General features: G+C 42.6%; 1 long non-coding RNA gene across 4 annotated transcripts in view; it reads right to left on the bottom strand.

Annotated features, from left to right (window-relative positions):
- Nucleotides 1-21,152, bottom strand: part of LOC310702909 — a 50,977-nt gene extending 29,825 nt beyond the window's left edge. For 3 of the 4 annotated variants that reach the window (XR_014523776.1, XR_014523777.1, XR_014523778.1), the window contains exons 1-2: nucleotides 21,049-21,152; nucleotides 18,759-18,828 (exon numbers count right to left, since the gene is read on the bottom strand). This is a non-coding gene — a long non-coding RNA (uncharacterized lncRNA). Of the gene's footprint in view, nucleotides 1-18,758; nucleotides 18,832-19,888; nucleotides 20,128-21,048 lie in introns of those variants that run through there. The other variant, XR_014523779.1, reaches the window with a different exon arrangement.
- Between the last annotated feature and the right edge of the window lie 308 nt (nucleotides 21,153-21,460).

Here is a 21,460-nt window from a genome sequence, read left to right as displayed (position 1 = left end):
AAGCAATAGGAGAGTTCTCTGATTGGGCAGGCCTTGGTGTGGAGCAAATAGGAGAGTTACTTTCATGCAGCCAGATAATGCAGTGGCTATGAATGGGAAAGGCTATGATTCTAATCCCACCTGAGCCATGATCTCGCTTATCATCAACTTTGGGCTTATTTGCATGCAGAAGGTCCCATGTTCAAATCATGTAATCTCTAGGTCAGGATGGGAAAAGCACCTGCTTCAGACTGTGGAGAGTGGCTGCTAGTCAGTGGTGTAGTGGTTAAGAGCGGTGGACTTGTAATCTGGTGAACGGGGTTCGATTCCCCACTCCTCCACATGCAGCTGCTGGGTGACCTTGGGCTAGTCACACTTCTCTGAAGTATCTCAGCCCCACTCACCTCACAGAGTGTTTGTGGTGGGGGGGGGAGGGAAAGGAGATTGTGAGCCGCTTTGAGACTCCTTAGGGTAGTGATAAAGCGGGATATCAAATCCAAAATCCAATCCAAATCTAAACAACACTGAGCTAGATGGACCAATGATCTGGGCTCAGTGTTAGGTAGTCTGATTACCACCTTGGCCATGAATCCTGAAAGACCTGCTCCCTGCCTTGCAGGCATCTTTCCACTTGGGTAGGAGGATGGAGCACTGACTGACTCCAGCTACAAAAGCTGAGGATGCTGAACAGACTTTTGGACTAGAATGTTGTTTGGGATTTTTTGTGTGTGTTGGTTTTTTGCATCTTTATTTTAGATTTTGTTGTAATTAATGTAGAAATTGTTTGGTTTGGTTTTGTACTTTTTAATGTTTTGTTTCTTGTTTATGACTACTTTTGTTGTGTGTTTTTTACATGTTGTAACCGGCCTTGAACATGGTTTGAACTGTGGAAAGGCAGCATGCAAATAAAATTATGTATGTATGTGTGTTGTTGTTGCTGTTTAGTCGTTTAGTCATGTCCGACTCTTCATGACCCCATGGACCAGAGCACACCAGGCACTCTTGTCTTCAACTGCGTCCCGCAGTTTGGTCAAACTCATGTTAATAGCTATGCCACTGAGGCAATGTACACCAAACATTTGAAAACAGAGCTAAAAACACATAGGCACTAAAAATTTAGTACCAAAGTATTAAAAAGGAGTACAAACGGTGCTAATTAGGAGTTCATCTTCTATTTATTGAACTGCAAAAGCCTGGATAGATAAAATGTTTTGAGTTGGTGCCTGAAAGAACTCGATAATGTGAGAGACAGATACGCCTTTGAGGGAAGCTTGTTCCAGAAGCTTGTGGAAATGGCCCTTCTGTGAATCATCATCATAGCAGGACTTGCTCTTGGGTAGAGTCAAATAGGTTTTTTCAAGTAGATGTATTAATTCAATAACTAAATATTCTCCCACAAATCAGAGTTAAAAAGGAAATATCGGGGGGTTCAAGTGGCACCACTGTGCTGACGAAAAGTATCAGTCAGCCGAATACCAAGCAAGGCAATTTTCAGCACTCCCCACCCTCCATAGCACCTCATCTCCCCAAAATCTGCTCTGGAGGGTTGAAGGACCCCTTGGAGCAGATTTGGGTGGATGTGGCAGGCTCCAGAGGGAAGAGGAATAGCTGGAAGCTGTCTTCCTTCCTGTTGTAGACTGGCTGGACACAGAGGAAAAGTGGGAGGCACCAGCTGGGGAACCCCCATGGGAAGAAGACTCAGAGCCAGGGGACTGGTGGTGGGACTATGATGAGTGGTCAGAAGGAGAAGCCTGGGAGGAGGAGGAGGTGTCAGAAGCTGAAGAGGTAACAGGGCGTGGTGAGCAGGGAGAGTCAATGGCAGAGAGAAATCCCAAATCAGAAGCAGAGGCGGAAGCCGGAGAAGAGGGAGGCCAAGAGGCAGAGATGAGTCAGGCTGGTGACGAAGCCAGGGTGTCTCCCCCTCTGGCTGTGACCATCTCTCCTCCCCCTAGTCTCCCAGGACCAGAAGAGGGAGGGGCAGAGACAGGCATGTTGGGCATAGTAAGTCTCTCTGAATTCCAAGGGGCTTACTCCCAGGTAGACGGGTATAGGTTTACAGTGAACGTGTTTAAAAAGAAGACATGTGCCAATGATTGTGCAGTTTCAGTGCGTGCTGAAAACCTGCCTGTTTACAGAGGCCTTTGATTTATGCAAAACAACAGGAATTTTCACTACGACGCCTCCACATCATTTGGCTTAAGATATATTTAGTTACTGCTTTCATACATTGCAATCCCTCATGGGGAAAAACAGTTCACATAGAAGAATGATGCATCCAATGCACACGAACCTCTGAACACAAACTTTGTCCTAGCAATGTGCCAAGATGTTTCCAAGACCATTTATCCTCAATGAATGAGAAAGTAAACTTAGTTAGAAAATTATCCAAGCGAATAATGCGTGGGATGTTGGCTTTTTATCGCATTTGCCTTACTTCCCAGGTGACCAGTGTCTTCTCTTTCTTTCTTTCTTTCTTTCTTTCTTGATCACTCATAGCCGAGTAAGATTGTCTTCCATAAACACGGTTTTAACAATGAGTCCATAAGTGACTGTGGAGGCCAATTCTGGATCCACACATCCTTCCCCAGTGGGGGCATTGGTTTCTGGGCAGGAGTTGATCACGGTGTGGATTTGCCAAGCATGCCTTTCCTCTTAGCACATTTCTCCCTTGTGTCCTGAGTTCGAGTGTCTTCAAAGCCCATGACACCTTTAGTAAACGCTGTTCTCCAATTGGAATGCTCGCAGGCCAGTGTTTCCTAATTGTTGGTGCTTATACTACATTTTTAAAAATTTGCCTTGTCTTTAAACCTCTTTTGTTGACCACCAGCATTACACTTTCCATTTTTAAGTTTGGAATAGAGTAGTTGCATTGGAAGATGATAATCAGGCACCCAAACAACATGACCAGTCCAACAAAGTTGATGTTGAAGAATCATTGCTTCAACACTGGTGATCTTTGCTTTTCCCAGTATTAGTATTATTGGTATTAGTTCACCTGTATTCCCAAGTGATGTGTAAAAAATTTCGGAGACACTGTTGATGGAATCTTTCGAGAAGTAGGAGATGGCGTCTGTAAGTGGTCCATGTTTCACAAGCATACAGTAAGGTTGGTAGTGCAATAGCTTTGTAAACAAGCATTTTGGTTTGTCTAACCTTTTGTGAGTGCATTCTGCCCATCCGCACTCTTGCAGTCTGCACCCTTCAGCCTTCCAAAGTGCCTGCATTCACCGGAAAGCTCAGCGAACATGGACATCATGGAGCTTTTAGGAAGTGTGGGCTGGGAAGATTGCAGAGTGCCAAGAAATAATTGCACCATGAAAGAGGCTGTTCACTTACTCACACCCGCTTGGCCACGTCACGTGTAAGGCAAATGTAAACTGCAAATTTTGTGAATTTCTCAAGCCTCCTGAGAAAGAGGCAGAGACAAGAGGAATCCAGCCTCTTTCACATGGGACAAAAAATCATCTGGAAATCTGAAGGCAAGATTCGTCATAGCACTAATTGGTAGCATTAAATTCTTATCTCCTTTGGGTGTGCATGTGTGGCTTCAGGTATCCCTACTGCCACACTCTTGCCGAGAGAGAGAGAGAGAGAGAGAGAGAGAGAGAGAGAGAGAGAGAATGTGTGTGTGTGTGTGTGAGAGAGAGAGAGAGAGAGAGAGGTGATCAGTATTATCAGAGCTGATCCTTGAATGCAGCAGCTTATACACAGTCCACTGCTTCTCAAGAGGAACTCTGAATTGGGGCCAGTGGTTTGGTCTGTGCCCCCACCCTGCCCCCTCTTCCTTTTTTCCCTTCTTTTTTTTGTAGATTTATGTTTTGCAACATGCTGTGAATTCTGGCCTATTGATTAATGGGTCTTTCAACAAAAAGCAACCTTAATCTTTCCTTAATTGCCTTAATGGCTGTACAGCCTCGCTTTTATTCTTTCTCCCCACAATGTTGTTGCAAATGCTTTTGTGTCTTAACTTGGTGCCCAAACTAAGAACTTAGAAGAGACTGGCTCCTGTCTATTTCTCTCTGTGCGTGTCTCTTTCTGGGTCCTTCAAATTCCCATTCCCAAATGCCTTTTCATTTCCTTAGCTGATGGATGGCCCCTTGCTCGATGGCAGATTTTCCAAACTCCGCATAAATAAGCCAACACTTAACACAGCAAACAGTACATCATGAAGAAAGGGCTCCTTTCTGATTGTTTTCAGTTCTGCAGTCTGGATTCAGAGATCACGCAGGCAACTCCATAGGCACATGCTATATGTAAGTATTTTGTCACTCAGACATCAATAACGTTCAAATCCACACTGAGAATTTCCATTACGGCTATAATCATTCTCCTGCTAAAGACTGCATATGATTTGTGCATTTGAAGGCCTACCTCAGACATAAATACTGTAGATTTCGAACAAATTCTAAGAATTTACCCATTCCATGGTACTATTCAATAATATCCAACAACATCAGAGTAGACCCCTTGAACTCAATGCACCAAAGTCCATTGGTTTCAATGGATTTGCTTTGAGTCCAATTAACATTGGATACCCCACACGGACTATTAATATGTGCCTGCCCCATGCCTTTAATAGACAGACCTTCCAACATTCCTCGGATGAAAATAGGGACATTTCTTATTCCCTGCCAACTGATCATCCTTGGCCCCCACATTTTTATGCCCCCCCTGGGTATTTCCACCACCACTACCTCAATGGGGCACACACACCCTCCAGGCAGACGTCAGGCAGGCACCCCAGTGCTGGCAGGGGTCTCTCCCAACCCCACCTTGCAGTGCCAGGGACTGAACCTGGGACCACTGAGCTATAGCCCCTCCCCATTGATTTCAATGGTTCTGCACTGATTATGACTAGGTTTTTCTTCAACCCAGTGTATAATTAATGATGATGATGATGATGATGATGATATTAATAATAATAATAATAATAATAATAATAATAATAATAATAATAATAATAATATATTATTATTATTATTATTATTATTATTATTATTATTATTATTATTATTAATTATTCACCAGCCACTCTGGGCAGCTTTCAACAAAATATTAAAATAGAGTAGTCCATCAAACATTAAAAGCTTCCCTAAACAGGGCTGCCTTCAGATGTCTTCTAAAAGTGTGGTAGTTGTTGTTCTCTTTGACATCTAGTGGGAGGGCATTCCACAGGGTGGGTGCCACTACCAAGAAGGCCTTCTGCCTGGTTCCCTGTAACTTGGCATCTCGCAATGAGGGAACTGCCAGAAGGCCCTCGGCACTGGACCTCTGTGTCAGGGCTGAATGAAAGGCGTGGAGATGCTCCTTCAGGTATACTGGGCCGAGGCCGTTTAGGGCTTTAAAGGTCAGCACCAACACTTTGAATTGTGCTCGGAAAGGTACTGGGAGCCAATGTAGGTCTTTCAAGACCGGTGTTATGTGGTCTTGGCAGTCGCTCCCAGTCACCAGTCTAGCTGCCGCATTCTGGATTAGTTGTAGTTTCCGGGTCACCTTCAAAGGTAGCCCCACATAGAGCGCGTTGCAGTAGTCCAAGTGAGAGATAACCATAGCATGCACCACTCTGGCGAGACAGTCCGTGGGCAGATAGGGTCTCAGCCTGCGTACCAGATGGAGCTGGTAAACAGCTGCCCTGGACACAGAATTGACCTGAACTTCACTCTTCTCTTTTCCAGGCTAAGCATACCTGGTTCCTCCAGCTTTCCTCTCATGGGACTTTCCCCCCACCGACCACCTTCATTGTACTCCTCTGAAACTGTTCCAGTTTGTCCAGATCAAGGAACCTTTTTTGGCCTGATCGCTATCTGTCCTCACCCCCCATAGGCTGGTGTTGACAGGTGGGCTGGACAACCCTCTTGTCAATCACCAGGCATCGTTAGGTCAGATGACTGACAGGCGGTTTGTCCCACCCAGGTGTCCCTTGCGCAGCACTTCCCAAGGACTCAATAGCCAGTTGGCTGCCAGGCACTTGGGAACGATAGCGCATGGGGTTTTGCCGGCCCTTTGCTTGGCAAAGCACCAAACATAGGGCTGGCAAAGCTGCTCTCTGCATGGATCGACTCTGTGATTGAGTGTCTCTCCCTGCATCACACATGACATCACATAAGGTATAGGGTAGGTTGGTGTGGTTTGGGGGAAAGGCCAAATTGGGATCTGTGTCAGGCCAGAGGTTCCCCACCCGCAGTTTACAAGCTTTGCACAGAAGAATTCAAACTGCAAGATCCAGAATTGGACACTGTACTTCAGATGATATATCACTAGTGCAGAACAAAGTTCCATTAATTCTGCGTCTATTGATGCAGCCTAAAATTTTGCCCATCCTTTTTGCAGTCATACCACACGGCTGACTCGTGTTCTGATCACCTACAATCCCATAGCACAAGGTGGTCCAATGCAACCCTCAAGGCATTTTGGGCAGCCCTTGGCAACATCTGAGGGGCCCCTCTCCGCAGGCCTCAAACTGCTTTCCCAAAGCTGGGTAAGCAAGGTGCTAGATTCTTCCCACCTCCTCCCCTAAGTCTAGTTAGCACCTTCCCAGCTTTGGGAAGGCTCCTGACAGAGCCAGAGGCAAAGTGGATGGAGCAATGAATGTTAATTTTACCTTTGTATAGTAGGCTGGGGTCTGGAAAGTCAGGGGGCAGCCTGGGGACCAAACAGAGTGCCAAATGAGGAGGAGTTTCCCCACCCTGAACCTATGACTAAGCTGCATTCATTTCACTGAAAAACACTTACAACACAGGATCTGGTGCATCCATTCAATACAGCAGAGATGACCAATGTCTCACTGTGCATTGGTGTACACTGTACACTGTACATACGATTTACCAGATTGCCTAAGAACATTACTAACCTGTAAACTTTACCTGTAAACAAGGCACGGCCTTGTTTGGCAACTGCATCTGACACACCTTCAGGTGCCAAATGAAAACATACCTCTGCCTTTGCAGAAGTCTGATGGCATTGATGGGACTCTCTGTCAAAGTTGTATGACAGTCCAGAGTTACAGATGATAACTTCATTTGTTATATTTTACCTGCTTTCATTGCTTATTTGAGTGTGATGGCACCATTTTATTTTTCTACGCTGTAATCTGCCCTGTTTTTGCAATCTGAGTAATGAATAAAACAATAGAATTAATTTGCTGGCATGTACTACATTTCAAAATCTTGGCTATTTTTGTTAAGAGCAGGGAATGGCGAATATGCCTGTTTCTAATTTTCCCTGTCTTGAATTCAGTTCTCAACATTTCCGCAGCAATTTGTGAATTTTGGTTAAATTGCAAATACAAATTTATAAACATTTTTGTGCACATTCCCCCAAATGAACACACTTTTCATGCAGTTTTGGCTAAGGCACACATTTTTGAAAAGCAATTTCCCCTTACCATGTTGCATTTTGTACGTTATTTTCACTAACCTATGCATTTATTTGCACACTTTACCCTAGTATGGGCATGTTTGCACACCTTATTTGGCTGGAGAACTGAACTGCAAATCTATTAAAAGTGCAATTTTTGAAGGGTGGCCTCTTTTTTATTTCCATATTGTTCAGAAAGTTTTAATTAAATGCAAACTGAACAGAAATTTCTACCCCATCAATAGTTACGAGTATCACGAGTAAGAAAAACCATGTAGATTTGTTAGATTATGGCTGATGGCGGCGGTGGGGGTGGGGAGATCACTAATAAATTGATGGAAGATAGATAGATAGATAGATAGATGATAGATAGATAGATAGATAGATAGATAGATAGATAGATAGATAGATAGATATAGATGATAGACAGACAAACAGATGAATGTAGCATTATTCATGTGTTTAGTTGCTATAATTCTAGTGGTCAGTCCTACAGAAAACCTGGGCTCAGTAACGCTATCTGAAGACAATATTTCTAGTGCAGGAGGTTTTTTAATCATTGGTGGAAATTGTTAAGCCTAGGGAATTAATTGGATATTGATTACAAATGATGGTTTCTTCTTTCCTGTACAAGTCCACGAATTATCTCCAGGAGGGTTCACACATTTATAGCACAATTTTATTTTATTTTTATTAAAGATTTTCTTGCTTTACAAAAGTATGTGCAATCTCTCTCTTTTTCAAGTAACATTTTTTACAGATCAGTTTCATTTGTTGAGACATTAGGAAGAAAAGTGGGAAAGAGGTGGAGGGGGAAAAGGTGAGTGGGGGTGGGGTGGCGATAGTTCTATTTTACTTAATATCTGTGGGGTTTTGTGTCAGCGTTGCTTGTGCAGGTTCTATGCTATTCACTTGTGTTCCTTTGGTGGTGAGAGAGGTTGGGGTTGGCCTAGGGTGTGGTTGTTTGTTTGTGATTGGCTGTGGTGATCTTTGTTTTCATGTGTGAGTGGGGTTTTGGATCAGGTTAGCCATATTGATTTGTATGTTGTTGGTGGATTTTTGTCATTGTCTTGTTGGGCTGTGTATGTCATAAAGGGGAGCTATACCGGGGTGAAGGTGTCTTCTTCTGTTTGTCCCCGTGTCAGTTTCAGTTTATTGGTTAATTTTTCTAGTAAGGCTGTTTCCCATACTATTTGGTACCATTGGTCCATGCTTACTCCTGACAGGTCTCTCCAGTGTCTGGTTATGATGTGTCTGGCTGCTGAAAATAAGTGGGTTATGAGTTCTTTGTGGTGTAAGTGGGCATTATTGTCTTGGAAGATGTTTAGTAGGGCCAATTCTGGGGTGATTTCTAATACTTGCTTAGTTATTTTACATATTTCTCATATGGCTGTTGTCCAGAATAGTTGGATTTTGGGGCACTCAAAATCCTGTGCCTGTGGAGGTGCACCCTCTCCAGCATTTAGGTGAGGTTCCTGGTCGTATTAGCGCTAGTTTTCTTGGTGTTAGGTACCACCTGTAGGTAAGTTTCAGAGTGAGTTCTTTTCTTTTCGTTGATATGGATTTAAAGGGGGGTTTAGACCACATTCTGGTCCATTGAGTGGGGTTAATCTCATAGCCTATGTCACCCTCCCATTGTTTTTTTATTGCATCTAGGGGGTTCGTGGGATTTTGGAGTAGTATTTTGTATATTGCGGATACCATCCCTTTACTGTGTCCCTTTGTTGTTAGGAGAAGGTTTTCGAAGATTGTCAGGGGCCTAGTTGCTGCTGATTTTACTGCTGGATTGTTTAAGATGGCATGTAATTGGTGTTGTGCTAACCAGGGCATTTGGGTGTCTTCTAGTTTGTCCTGTATTTCTTGTGTTGACAAAGTTTGTTATTTTTATAGAATATTAGACGATATAAACCTTTGGTTTGCCAGGTTTTTATCTGGAGGTTTTGTGCTGCATGGTGGAATAATGGGTGGTACGCCAGGGGAATTAGTGGGGATGGGGTTGGGGATAGTTTGCCTATTTCTGTTTTCCATGCTTTGAGCATGGTCTGTGTGTACCTGTTAAGTGTTGTGGGAATTTTCCTTAGTTTGGGAGGAGTGGGTATGCTGTGGTGCAGGTATTTTCAATTGTGTTCCTCTCTAGGTGTATCCATTGTTTTGTCTCATCTTCTAGTATATATGGGATTATATGGCATATTTGGTTGGCAATGTAATATGCTTCTATGTTGGGGATTCCCCATCCTCCTTCTGAGGTGGGGAGGTGCAGGTATTTGGGGCTTATTCTTGGCTTTTTATGTGAAAAGAAAAAAGAGTGTAGTTTTCTCTGCCATCTGCGGAGTTGGGCTGGGGGAATCCAGATTGGGAGGGTTTGGAATAGGTAGGTTAATTTTGGGAGGGTGATCATTTTGATCATGGCTATTTTGCCTGAAGGAGTGGAATTCATGTTGTTCCATCTCTTTAGGTCTTTGTTAATTTGTTGTCACAGGGGCTTGTAGTTGTGCAGGTAAAATTTATTGAGGTTTCTGGTTATTTGTACCCCTAGGTATCTGAACGCGGTGTGGCAAAGTTTTATTTTGGTGACATTAGTGAGTTCTTTTTGGGTGTGAGGAGGGGGTGTTGACGCACATAGCTTCTGACTTTGCAAAGTTTACCTGTGGGCCTGACTTTGTGTTGTTTAACGAACCAATGGGGTTGTGCTGACCTAGCGAGTGGCGGGTGGGGGACTAGTGGGATTAGGATTAGATTTGGGTTAAAGAGTTGGGGGTAAATTATAAAGAGTATCCTATATGTAGTCATATAGGTGTTTTAGGGGTATTTTGGGCCTTCTGGTGTTTAGCTGGTTGGTCCTAAGTCTCAGCTGGTGTGGAGGGCCTTGTTCAGGGGCAGGCCGTCCTCCCTGTCATTTGCGATAGGGGATGGTCAGTGAGACGGTGTTAAGCGTCTTTGTGACACCAGTGTTGGGTATGTTGGTAGCCATGTGTTGTGTTGTGTTCTGTTGGTTGTTACAACGAGGCAGAAGGGGAAGCCCCATCGGTACTTGATCCCTGCTTCTTGGAGATGCTGGGTGCATGGGCGTAGGCTTTCCCTCCGATTTAGGGTGTCCTGAGATAAATCCTGTAAGGCCAATATTGGGTTGTCTCCGTATCGAAGGTTGGTTGAGTTTCTGAGGTTGTTCCATACCTCTTCTTTCTTTTTGTAGGGTGTGAAGCACACAATTATTATTACAATGATGTCTCTTGGGGGGGGGGTTCGGCATATGTTTTAGGGCTCTGTGAGCCCTCCCCAGGTCGTCTACCTTGAGTGCCAGGTTTGGGATAGTATTTTTCAACCAACGAACAATTAGGTTTGCTGGGCTTTTCTCTTCCACTTTTTCAGGAAAGTTGCAGAAGTGGATGTTGCAGCATCTACTGCGATCTTCGGGGTCTGTTTGTTTGATTTTCATTTCTGTGTTTTCTGTTTCTATTCTTTCCAGGTGGGTTTCTAGTTCAGCCAACTTATTATTAAAAAAGGATGTGTACAAAAAATGGAAAAGGGGGGAAACCACCAAAGAGGAATTCAAACAAAGAGCCAGCACATGTAGACACAAAGTCAGAAAAGCTAAAGCACAGAATGAACTCAGGCTTGCTAGAGAAGTTAAAAGCAACAAAAAAGGCTTTTATGGGTATGTCCGTAGCAAAAGGAAGAACAAAGAAACAGTGGGGTCACTCAGAGGAGAAGATGGTGAAATGCAAACAGGGGACACAGAAAGGGCTGAACTCCTCAATGCCTTCTTTGCCTCAGTCTTCTCCGATAAAGAAAACAATGCCCGACCTGAAGAATTTGGAGCAAATGAGTCAGCAGAGGAAACACAGCCCAGAATAACTAAGGAGATAGTACAAGAATACTTGGCTAGTTTAGATGTATTCAAGTCTCCAGGGCCAGATGAACTGCATCCAAGAGTATTAAAAGAACTGGCAGATGTGATCTCAGAACCACTGGCAGTCATCTTTGAGAATTCCTGGAGAACAGGCGAAGTCCCAGCAGACTGGAGGAGGGCAAATGTTGTCCCTATTTTCAAAAAGGGGGAAAGAGAGGACCCAAATAATTATCGCCCAGTCAGTCTGACATCAATACCAGGGAAGATTCTGGAGCAGATCATTAAGCAAACAGTCTGTGAGCACCTAGAAAGGAATGCTGTGATCACCAATAGTCAGCATGGATTTCTGAAAAATAAGTCATGTCAGACTAACCTGATCTCGTTTTTTGACAGAATTACAAGCCTGGTAGATGAAGGAAACGCAGTGGATGTAGCCTACCTTGATTTCAGCAAGGCATTCGACAAGGTGCCCCATGATATTCTTGTAAAGAAGCTGGTAAAATGTGGTCTTGACTATGCTACCACTCAGTGGATTTGTAACTGGCTGACTGACCGAACCCAAAGGGTGCTCATCAATGGTTCCTCTTCATCCTGGAGAAGAGTGACTAGTGGGGTGCCACAGGGTTCTGTCTTGGGCCCGGTCTTATTCAACATCTTTATCAACGACTTGGATGATGGACTCAAGGGCATCCTGATCAAATTTGCAGATGACACCAAACTGGGGGGTGGGGGTGGCTAACACCCCAGAGGACAGGATCACACTTCAAAATGACCTTGACAGATTAGAGAACTGGGCCAAAGCAAACAAGATGAACTTTAACAGGGAGAAATGTAAAGTATTGCACTTGGGCAAAAAAAATGAGAGGCACAAATACAAGATGGGGGACACCTGGCTTGAGAGCAGTACATGTGAAAAGGATCTAGAAGTCTTGGTTGACCACAAACTTGACATGAGCCAACAGTGTGACGCGGCAGCTAAAAAAGCCAATGCAATTCTGGGCCTCATCAATAGGAGTATAGCATCTAGATCAAGGGAAGTAATAGTGCCACTGTATTCTGCTCTGGTCAGACCTCACCTGGAGTACTGTGTCCAGTTCTGGGCACCACAGTTCAAGAAGGACACTGACAAACTGGAACGTGTCCAGAGGAAGGCAACCAAAATGGTCAAAGGCCTGGAAACGATGCCTTATGAGGAACGGCTAAGGGAGCTGGGCATGTTTAGCCTGGAGAAGAGGAGGTTAAGGGGTGATATGATAGCCATATTCAAATATATAAAAGGATGTCATATAGATGAGGGAGAAAGGTTGTTTTCTGCTGCTCCAGAGAAGCGGACACGGAGCAATGGATCCAAACTACAAGAAAGAAGATTCCACCTAAACATTAGGAAGAACTTCCTAACAGTAAGAGCTGTTCGACAGTGGAATTTGCTGCCAAGGAGTGTGGTGGAGTCTCCTTCTTTGGAGGTCTTTAAGCAGAGGCTTGACAACCATATGTCAGGAGTGCTCTGATGGTGTTTCCTGCTTGGCAGGGGGTTGGACTCGATGGCCCTTGTGGTCTCTTCCAACTCTATGATTCTATGATTCTATGATTATTCACAAGTGTGTTTTTCTCTCGGTACTCCTCTATTATTCTTTCTTGTATTTGGTTCTTGTTTCTAGAGTTTCCACTTTGGAGGTCAGGTCACTGAACGCTTTCAGTAGTTCTGTTAGTCTTGTTTTCACTTCCTTCAGTTCTTGTTTTGTTGCTGTTTCATTTTCATCTTGGTTGGGGGGGGTGTTGTGTTCTCAGTGATGTTTGCCATCTCCCTGGTTGGTGTCAATGCAGTCTCACTGATGTTTTTGGTTTAAGGCCTGCTTGATGTCCTCTTGGGGAGGAGGGTGTTGTGATTTGGAGTGGTGGTGGTTCCTTGATGTTGCTGAACTGCACAGGTGTTGTTGACTGGTGGCTTTTACAGAACATCTGGATCAGGCGGTCATTTGTGTCCCATCTGGGTTGTGTCTTGAGGGCTTCTCTGGGGTTCCCGCAGTCTCCTCAGTGGTGCGTACTCTCCTCTTCTTTCCCGTCAGCAGCAGCGATGGCAGCAGCAACAGTAAGGTTGGGGCTCCTTTTTCTTTCTCTCTTTCTCTTCCTCTTTTCCCCTTTCCTTCCCCCTCCTCGTGTTAGCTCTGCGGTCCTCCTGGCCCTGGAGCTCCTCTGGGTTGTTGGGTGAGTGGCCGGGTGCCTTCCCAGCTCGATCAAGGTTGTGTGTGGGGGGGGAGGTGTTTCGGCTCCTCTGATAAACACACCGGGCACCCCCGATTCCTCTCTGCTAACGGCGCTGGCGGCAGCAGTCCTGGCAGCCCGGGAGCCAGCCAGCTAGAGCCGTTTAATCGGCTGGGTTCAGGAGCTGTTTTCTGCTGTGGCAGCCACCATAGTGCCTCACCTTTATGGCACAATTAAGGTATAATTCTGAAACTTCTGAATGGACTGTACTGCCATAAAGAGGAAGGGTGGTGTGTGACAAGAGATAGCATACATTTTTTGAATACTTACGGCAGCCTGGACCAACCTGGTGCCCTCTATGTGTATCTGCAGGCCACCTTGAAACTATTTGTGTTGTAGAGCGGCACTCTTTTTTAAAAAAATAAAACATTTTGGACTACAGCTCCCAACAGTCCCAATCAGCACCTACTGACAGGGGCTGATGGGAGTTGTAGTTCAAAACATATGGAGGACACCAGGTTGGCCAAGGCTGACTTATGGTGTCAATTACCTTTCTGTGTGAATATTTTCAAATACAGCAAATATATTTGGTCCACATGCACACATAGACGTGCACACACATATTGATTTAATGCTGGAATGGGAAACCTGGATGTTAGCATGTCCAAGCGTCAGAAATAGTTGGGCTGCCAACAATGCCTGGAAGGCCACAAGTTCCTCAGTCCTGGCCTAATGGAACAGTACTTTTGGGCTGCATTTGGGTTTATGCTAGGGTTGCCATATTCCGAAAAGTGAAAAACATCTCCCAAAAACAAAGTTTTTGACCTTTCTTAAATTTTAATTTATTATTATTATTATTATTATTATTATTATTATTATTATTATTATCTCCCCCTTTGCCATATGTCCGGGTTTCCCCAGACATTTATTTCCTCCCGATTTGCCGAAAATCTGCCTGGATGCCATTTTCCATCCGAATTCCCTGACGTGTCCAGGAAAACCCGGACATATGGCAGCCCTTAGCTTATGCACATTTCCCTGGGAGTAGACACGTGTTCTAATTCTGGCATGCATAGAATTACACTGTTGTTTTCCCCCCATATATAATCACTGCCTCCTCTCTCTCTGTTTTGTGATATATTTGGTGCTTGACGTCCCCATCCTTCTTGAAGCACCAGGCTGGCTGTCAAAATGTAAGATTTATTGAGTCACAAGTTGTAAGATTGGTCACAAGTTGTGAGAACCTAATTTATGGCACCCAAATACTTGCTGAGACACGGGTTGCTAAATTGCAACCCATAAACCCTGTTGGATCAAATCAAAGGCCTATCTAATCCAGCAATCTATTCCCATGGCACTCTCCACACAGATGATTCCTAGCAGCTGTTATCACTTCCTATAGCACTGGAAGTAATATTTAGCCATCATGACTAGTAGCTATTGATCACTTTATGCTCCATGAACTTGTTTCCCCCCCTCCTATTATAGCCATAGGTGGTTATCGCTACATTTTATTGGTAGCAAATCCCATAGTTTAACTATGGGCTGAGTTAAGAAGTACTTCCTTCTGCCTGTCCTGAATCTCTCACCATTCACTTTCTGTGGCTGAACCCAGGTTCTTGTGTTATGAGAAAGAAAGGTGGGAGGAAACACTTCTGTATATCCACTTCCTTCACACAATATACAGACTTTTGCAGCTCTATCATGTCTCCCCCTTGCCTGCTATTTTTCTAGACTGAAAAAACCCCAAACCCAAAGAACCATCCTGTCTCTCTAACATCCTCATAGCCATGCAGGTCGCAACATGACTTTTCTACCACTCATCTTCCACACCTGTGAGCTAGAGCCACCAGGAATCCAATTTCATCTTATACTAGATCAAGGTGGGTGTTGGCAGTGATAAAGCTGAGACCACTGATGTACCCAGAACAACAGATTGCATGCACCAGTGTGATGCTGGTGAAAACAGCAACCTCCATATGGAATTCTCCCTCTCATTTCTGCCACAAGGCAAGGTGATGTATCCACTTTTTAAGATGCTGTCTAGGTTTGTCATTGCTTTTCTCCCAAGAAGCAGGGGAGAAAAGCAATGACAAACCTAGACAGCATCTTAAAAAGTAGAGACATCACCTTGCCAACAAAGGTCCATATAGTAAAAGCTATGGTTTTCCCAGTAGTGATGTATGGAAGTGAAAGCTGGACCATAAAGAAGGCTGGTCGCCAAAGAATTGATGCTTTTGAATTATGGTGCTGGAGGAGACTCTGGAGAGTCCCATGGACTGCAAGAAGATCAAACGTATCCATTCTTAAGGAAATCAGCCCTGAGTGCTCACTGGATGGGCAGATCGTGAAGCTGAGGCTCCAATCCTTTGGCCACCTCATGAGAAGAGAAGACTCCCTGGAAAAGACCCTGATGTTGGGAAAGATGGAGGGCACAAGGAGAAGGGGGCGACAAAGGATGAGATGGTTGGATAGTGTTCTTGAAGCTACCAGCATGAGTTTGACCAAACTGTGGGAGACAGTGGTAGACAGGAGTGCCTGGCGTGCTCTGGCCCATAGGGTCACGAAGAGTCAGACACGACTAAACGACTAAGCAACAACATTCTGCCACACCTCTCCATGACACAGCTTCACCATCATGTGAGTTTCCTCATCCACATTGGTTGGGCAGGGAAATAGACAAAGTAAGGCCATCAGATACTATGCGTTGACTACATGTTTGGGGCTGACGTCAACACGAAGGGGCCATTTTTAGCAGTAATGTTTAGGGATGGGGGAACTTATGACCACCAGATGTTATTGGACTACAACGCCTGTTATCCCTAACCATTGGCCATGCTTCATGAGGCTGATGGGAGTTGGAGTCCAACAGCATATGAGGATCAACAGTTTCCCATTCCTGGTCTAACCTATGACATCTTTCACAGCTGCGGGGATGTTGAACAGATGTTGTGACTTCCCAGGTCAATAGGAAAGGGATCTTTTGAAGCTGGCATGTAAAAAAAACACAATAATTCTTAGGTGGGGCACGACACCAAAACACAAAGACATCACAGTTATCTTGCTCACTATGAAAATGCCTTATTTACTTATGGAAAAGCAAATATATCTATTTTCTTTTTTTCAAATATTCAAGACCATGCCAGCATGCCATGACTAATGATAAGTGCATATGTTTTTCATGGATCAAGGCCTAATAATCTATCCAGGGCCTTCAAATTAGGGACTGGAAATATAGTGTACATTGCAAAGTTTTTGTACATATTCTTAGCAATGACTTTAAATAAATAAATAAATAAATAAATACACACTGATTTGCAGAAATTAGTTTAAGCATAAAAAACCTTTTAAAAAAAGGGGGGAAGTATCTTGAATATTTATTTTGCCGGCCACAATATGCATCTTAAAACTACCCTTCCAAGTAAATTTGCTAATCAGGCTATTAAGGGAAAGAAGCATATATTGAAATATTAAAATTGTGTCTGGCAATGACACATTTTTTGCTATTAAAACATGTATAATGACTCTTAGATTGAGCTTGCCAGATATGTTTAATACATAACTTAAATTGCTAATCCTCAGAATAGGAGCAGAAGAAATTCAGAACTGCAGAGGGCAGGAGAAAAATGCAGCACAGCAGAATTTGTAAGAACATTTTCCAATTTTATTTACCTGGAAATTGGAAGTGCATTTTAGTTTTGCATGCTACACTTCATACACTTTCTTCAGATTCGTGATCCACCTCTTTAATGAGAGTATTTTCCACACACACACAAATATATACATATATGCAAAGCGATGATAATTTAGCATTTTAAAAGTTTTTCCCAACCATTCAGTTATATACCCCAAACCAAATATCCACTGCAAATACACCCTCCTAGTGACTGCATGCATTGAATTAATTGTATACTTAGAAGAAGAAATCAGAAATGGGAACTTCTTTTCTATGCACACTTACTTGGAAGTAAGTGTCATAGACAAAGTGGTTTTTCCTTCTAGGACTGGTCTGTATGTTTGATATATTTTCCCAAGGGAACAATTTTTTTTAATTGTTTCAAACTGAATTCCATCAATTGTAAAAAAGAAACCGTATAGTTTTTGAGCAAATAAATGTAATGTTTTTATGTTAACAACATTGACAGGGGGGGGAAATGGGTGTCACTTTTAAAAACCCAGCCTAAAGTTTGTTAGAAAATAGCAATTTATTAAGAATTATGATACTGTTAAAAGTCTAATACAATTATGTAAGAGTATTTGAAATGGCTACTTCTAGGCATTTCTAAAACACTACCTTGGTTGTGATCCTAAATTCAGTTGGAATTAATGGAATCTTACTTCCAGGTACATATTTTTTAAGAATGGGGTGTTTGTCAAAAATTATCCATTTTAGCTACACCAGGATATATTTCTAAAATTATATGGGGTGAGATTCTCTGAATCTGTAAATATTGTGTTGTCCATGGGCATATGTCTACCCATTCAATATCATTTTTTACATCTGCTTGAATAGAAATATTAAAATATAGGTAGCGTCACAGGGCTGAGCTTATACTTGGAATTACATCTAAGCAGTAATAGCCTATATTTATATATCAGCTAGGTGCATCACTGATAGCAACATCTTCAACATTCTGATACATTTGGAAATATATTTTTCCTCCTTTTCTGGGTAAATGAATACTGGATAAAAAGCACATACCTCAAGGTAAAATTTTTTCTCTTTCTTGAATAAATATATATTTTTTGTAATAAAAGTTCCTTTATTGCAAATTCTCTCTCTTCAGATTATGCTTTTTTTACAAGTTGCAAATACAGTGTACTGTATTGTGATACTTCCACTTGTAGTGTTCTTTACTGCAAACTTGTGATTAGTATTTGGTGTGTTACGTTTTGGTGGTGTTAGTCATTTATTTGACTGCAGTTGTTAGTAAATGGTGCATCTCCATGTTGCTTGTTTTTTTAATGAAACAAAATACAAACACAAACCTTCCACAATAACTGATATTTAATGCTTCTGAGCACTGCTGTAAATTTTAAAATAGAACAGATCGGTTAAATAGTTAAAGCATGAAAGAAAGTGCTAGCAATATGGACAGATATGAAATGTTAGTAACTCAATAAAGAGACTCACGCCATTCTGCGGGCATGTTTTCAAATACACCAAATTATCATTTGGAGAGCTCACCTTTTGCTAAAAGGAGTGGAAAGCTGCATAAAACATGGGGCATCTGAAATATCTCTGAATGCAAATGCTAAATTGGTTTTAAACGGATGTATGTTTTAACTCGGCTGCACCATTTCAAATAATTCTTTATGTAGCAAAACAGAATCCATTATTCACACATGAAAAAGAGAGTGTTAAGCCTACCTTTTAAAAAATTGACTGGTAGGGTTACAAGTCGCTGCCGCAGTTCTCTTATGCAAAGACATCAGCTTCTCTGCTTGTTTGTTGCCAAAAGGGGGGGGGGGAAGGATGGGGAGGGGGAAAGAGAATAATTATTTTGTGTCTGAGCAAAAAGAAGAAGAAGAAAAACCACTCTTTGATAACAGCAGATTCTCCTGTGCATTAGCAAGGCTGTTGTTCCCCACTTCCTGAAGATTATCCACCTATTTTCCTAAGGCATCTTGCTCAAGAGTAATAAATGGGGAGAAAACCCAGGACAGATCGACTTGCAACCCCAAGTCAATGGAACACTTCTGACTGATGTCTGCTGAGCAGAATTAGACCCCCCAATCCAAGATAAATATTTCAATATTCTGCCCAAGACAGAATGAGAGACAATGAAGCACTTATCCAAAACAGACCTGGCTTCGAAACAGAGGCAGAATGCCTGAATCAGGAAGCCTTGCTATAGAAAAGTCTGCCTTTAAAAAGCTTCTCACACGCGCTAAAAATTGAATGAGAGAACGGGCAGATAGATATGTGGACGTTAATGTTCCAAGCAGGCTATGCCACTGTCTCAAGACAGCCGTTTCTTTCTATCAAGGGCATTGCAGCATCACAATATGGGTGCAATTGCAGAAAAGTAGCCCATCAGCTTTAAACTGCACTCTCTTCTCAGGTACAAAACTGAACAATAGTTTAAAAATTGACCTCTGCAAAACAATTGTGTGCAAAAGGTCATTTATGAACACCACTGCTTCGCAAAATGATGAAATTAGATACTCTCTCAGTTCTGCATCCATGATGCGCTCCCTCTCTCTCTTTCTCTATCCAGAAATGAAACATGTAGCACAATCAATTCTCTGCATGTTTACAAAAAAAAAAAAAGCAAGTGCCACTGTATCCGTGGGGTTTACTTTGTGTTAAGTGTTTTTAGGATTACAGCCTAAAGCTCTCAAAATGTAATGATAATGACTTACATGTCTTATTTGAAAATGAGCATTAAAATTAACTTTACAGCCTAATTGCACATTAAATATCACACTGACATCATCACATGCAAGTGATCTATAGCCTCAGAATCAAACACAACTCTGTGTTTCAATGAGACTTACTTTTAAAAAGCATGCTTTGAGACTTTGCTGTCAGTTCCTTCCATTTGGATGAGTTTAGGCACAGATTTTACTTTTATCTCCTGGGTATGGATCATATAGGCAGCATGAACATTACAGCAGCATTGCAGCTACAGAGTGTGATCGCTTTCCTTTCGGAAATTAATTTTTAAAGAAAAATTCACTTGCTATGAGCCTTGTGGAGAAGAACAGAACCATTTAACAACCTTCCTCTTAACAAGCTGCAGTCTTCTGAGGTAAAACAAAACAAAACAAAGCCCCACAGGGAATAAATGTTAATAATCTGGGTTCATTTGCAGCAAGAACCATGGATTTTCAAAACAACTTTTAATGAGAGATAAGAGAGCAAAGGAAGTGTCGCCGTCAAAATCTGTGATAAAACCATGTGGGGGAAATGATAGATACTGACAGACAGACAGACAGACTGACAGACAGACAGACAGACAGACAGACAGACAGACAGACAAATAGACTGAAAGACATATAGACACAAATAGACAGATAGATAACCCATCTGTGCAAATGGGTCTGTTTCCTAATTGTCTTCAACAACACTATTAATTATTTAAGCAACTATGTGATGCTTTTGCAGAGTTTTTACATGCCGGATAAATAATAGGCAGGTCTCTTCCCACAAGGCGCTTACAATCTAAATTAGGCTATGGGAAAGGCAACAGAGGTGGAAAAGAATGATGGATGGATGGATGGATGGATGGATGTGTTCCTGAACAAATGCAGATGTGTTGCATTTGGAAACAAGGACAAACTTGCTTTATTCCCCAACAAGAATGTGAAAGAATGTAGACCACTATCTGCCAAGGTACAAGTGCCTATCTATATCTGTATCTGCTGTTTAAAACGCCTACTTATTTGGCTCATGTGTTTATTCTGTTGCTTGTTTTGTAAACCTCTTTGAGGCCCTTTATAGTGAAAAGGGGCCTACAGAAAAAAGAGGGAGCTATATATAATATATATAGACGTATAAATATAGAAATAAAGCCTTTCCCTATTTTTCTCTCTGCACATGGATTCAGAAAAAGGTATCTTCCCATGTCAAGCAAGCAATATGCAAATAGGTCGGGGCCATCTTGACCCGCAGCTTACACCTGTACCAACAACAACGCTGGCGCAATTTCTCTTACCTTAATGAACTTACATCTTTAATTTCCCAGCTTGGCCCCTTTTGCGCTTGGCCTGCTAAACAAAGACGCCGAACTGTTTCCAGTCCGTAGGCGCCACCCTCCCCTCCAAACAGCTGTGGAAACTTTAAACCATGACAAGGATTTTTGCCCCTTGTGAAACTGTCAAAAGCAATAAATATTTTTCTTTTCCCCCCCATCATTAGACACTCTTAAGAATGCCTCCTCCATTGTCCACTGTAATTCCCAGCGCTCACTGGGCAGAAGCTTTATTGTCTAAAACGAATCTTGAAGTGTGAACAATACCGTGGGGGGGGGGGGGTTGATGGTAGAAGGACCTACACTTTTTTTTTCTCTCCCTCTCTCTCCCTCTCTCAATCTCTCTCTCTTTTTTTCTGTAGAGGGTGTAACCGTT

The sequence above is a fragment of the Podarcis liolepis genome (genome assembly GCF_965112155.1).
Source record: "Podarcis liolepis genome assembly, chromosome: 3".
Lineage (NCBI taxonomy): Eukaryota > Metazoa > Chordata > Lepidosauria > Squamata > Lacertidae > Podarcis > Podarcis liolepis.
The sequence above is the reverse complement of the archived record's forward strand: the minus strand, read 5'-3'. Positions and strand labels throughout refer to the sequence as shown.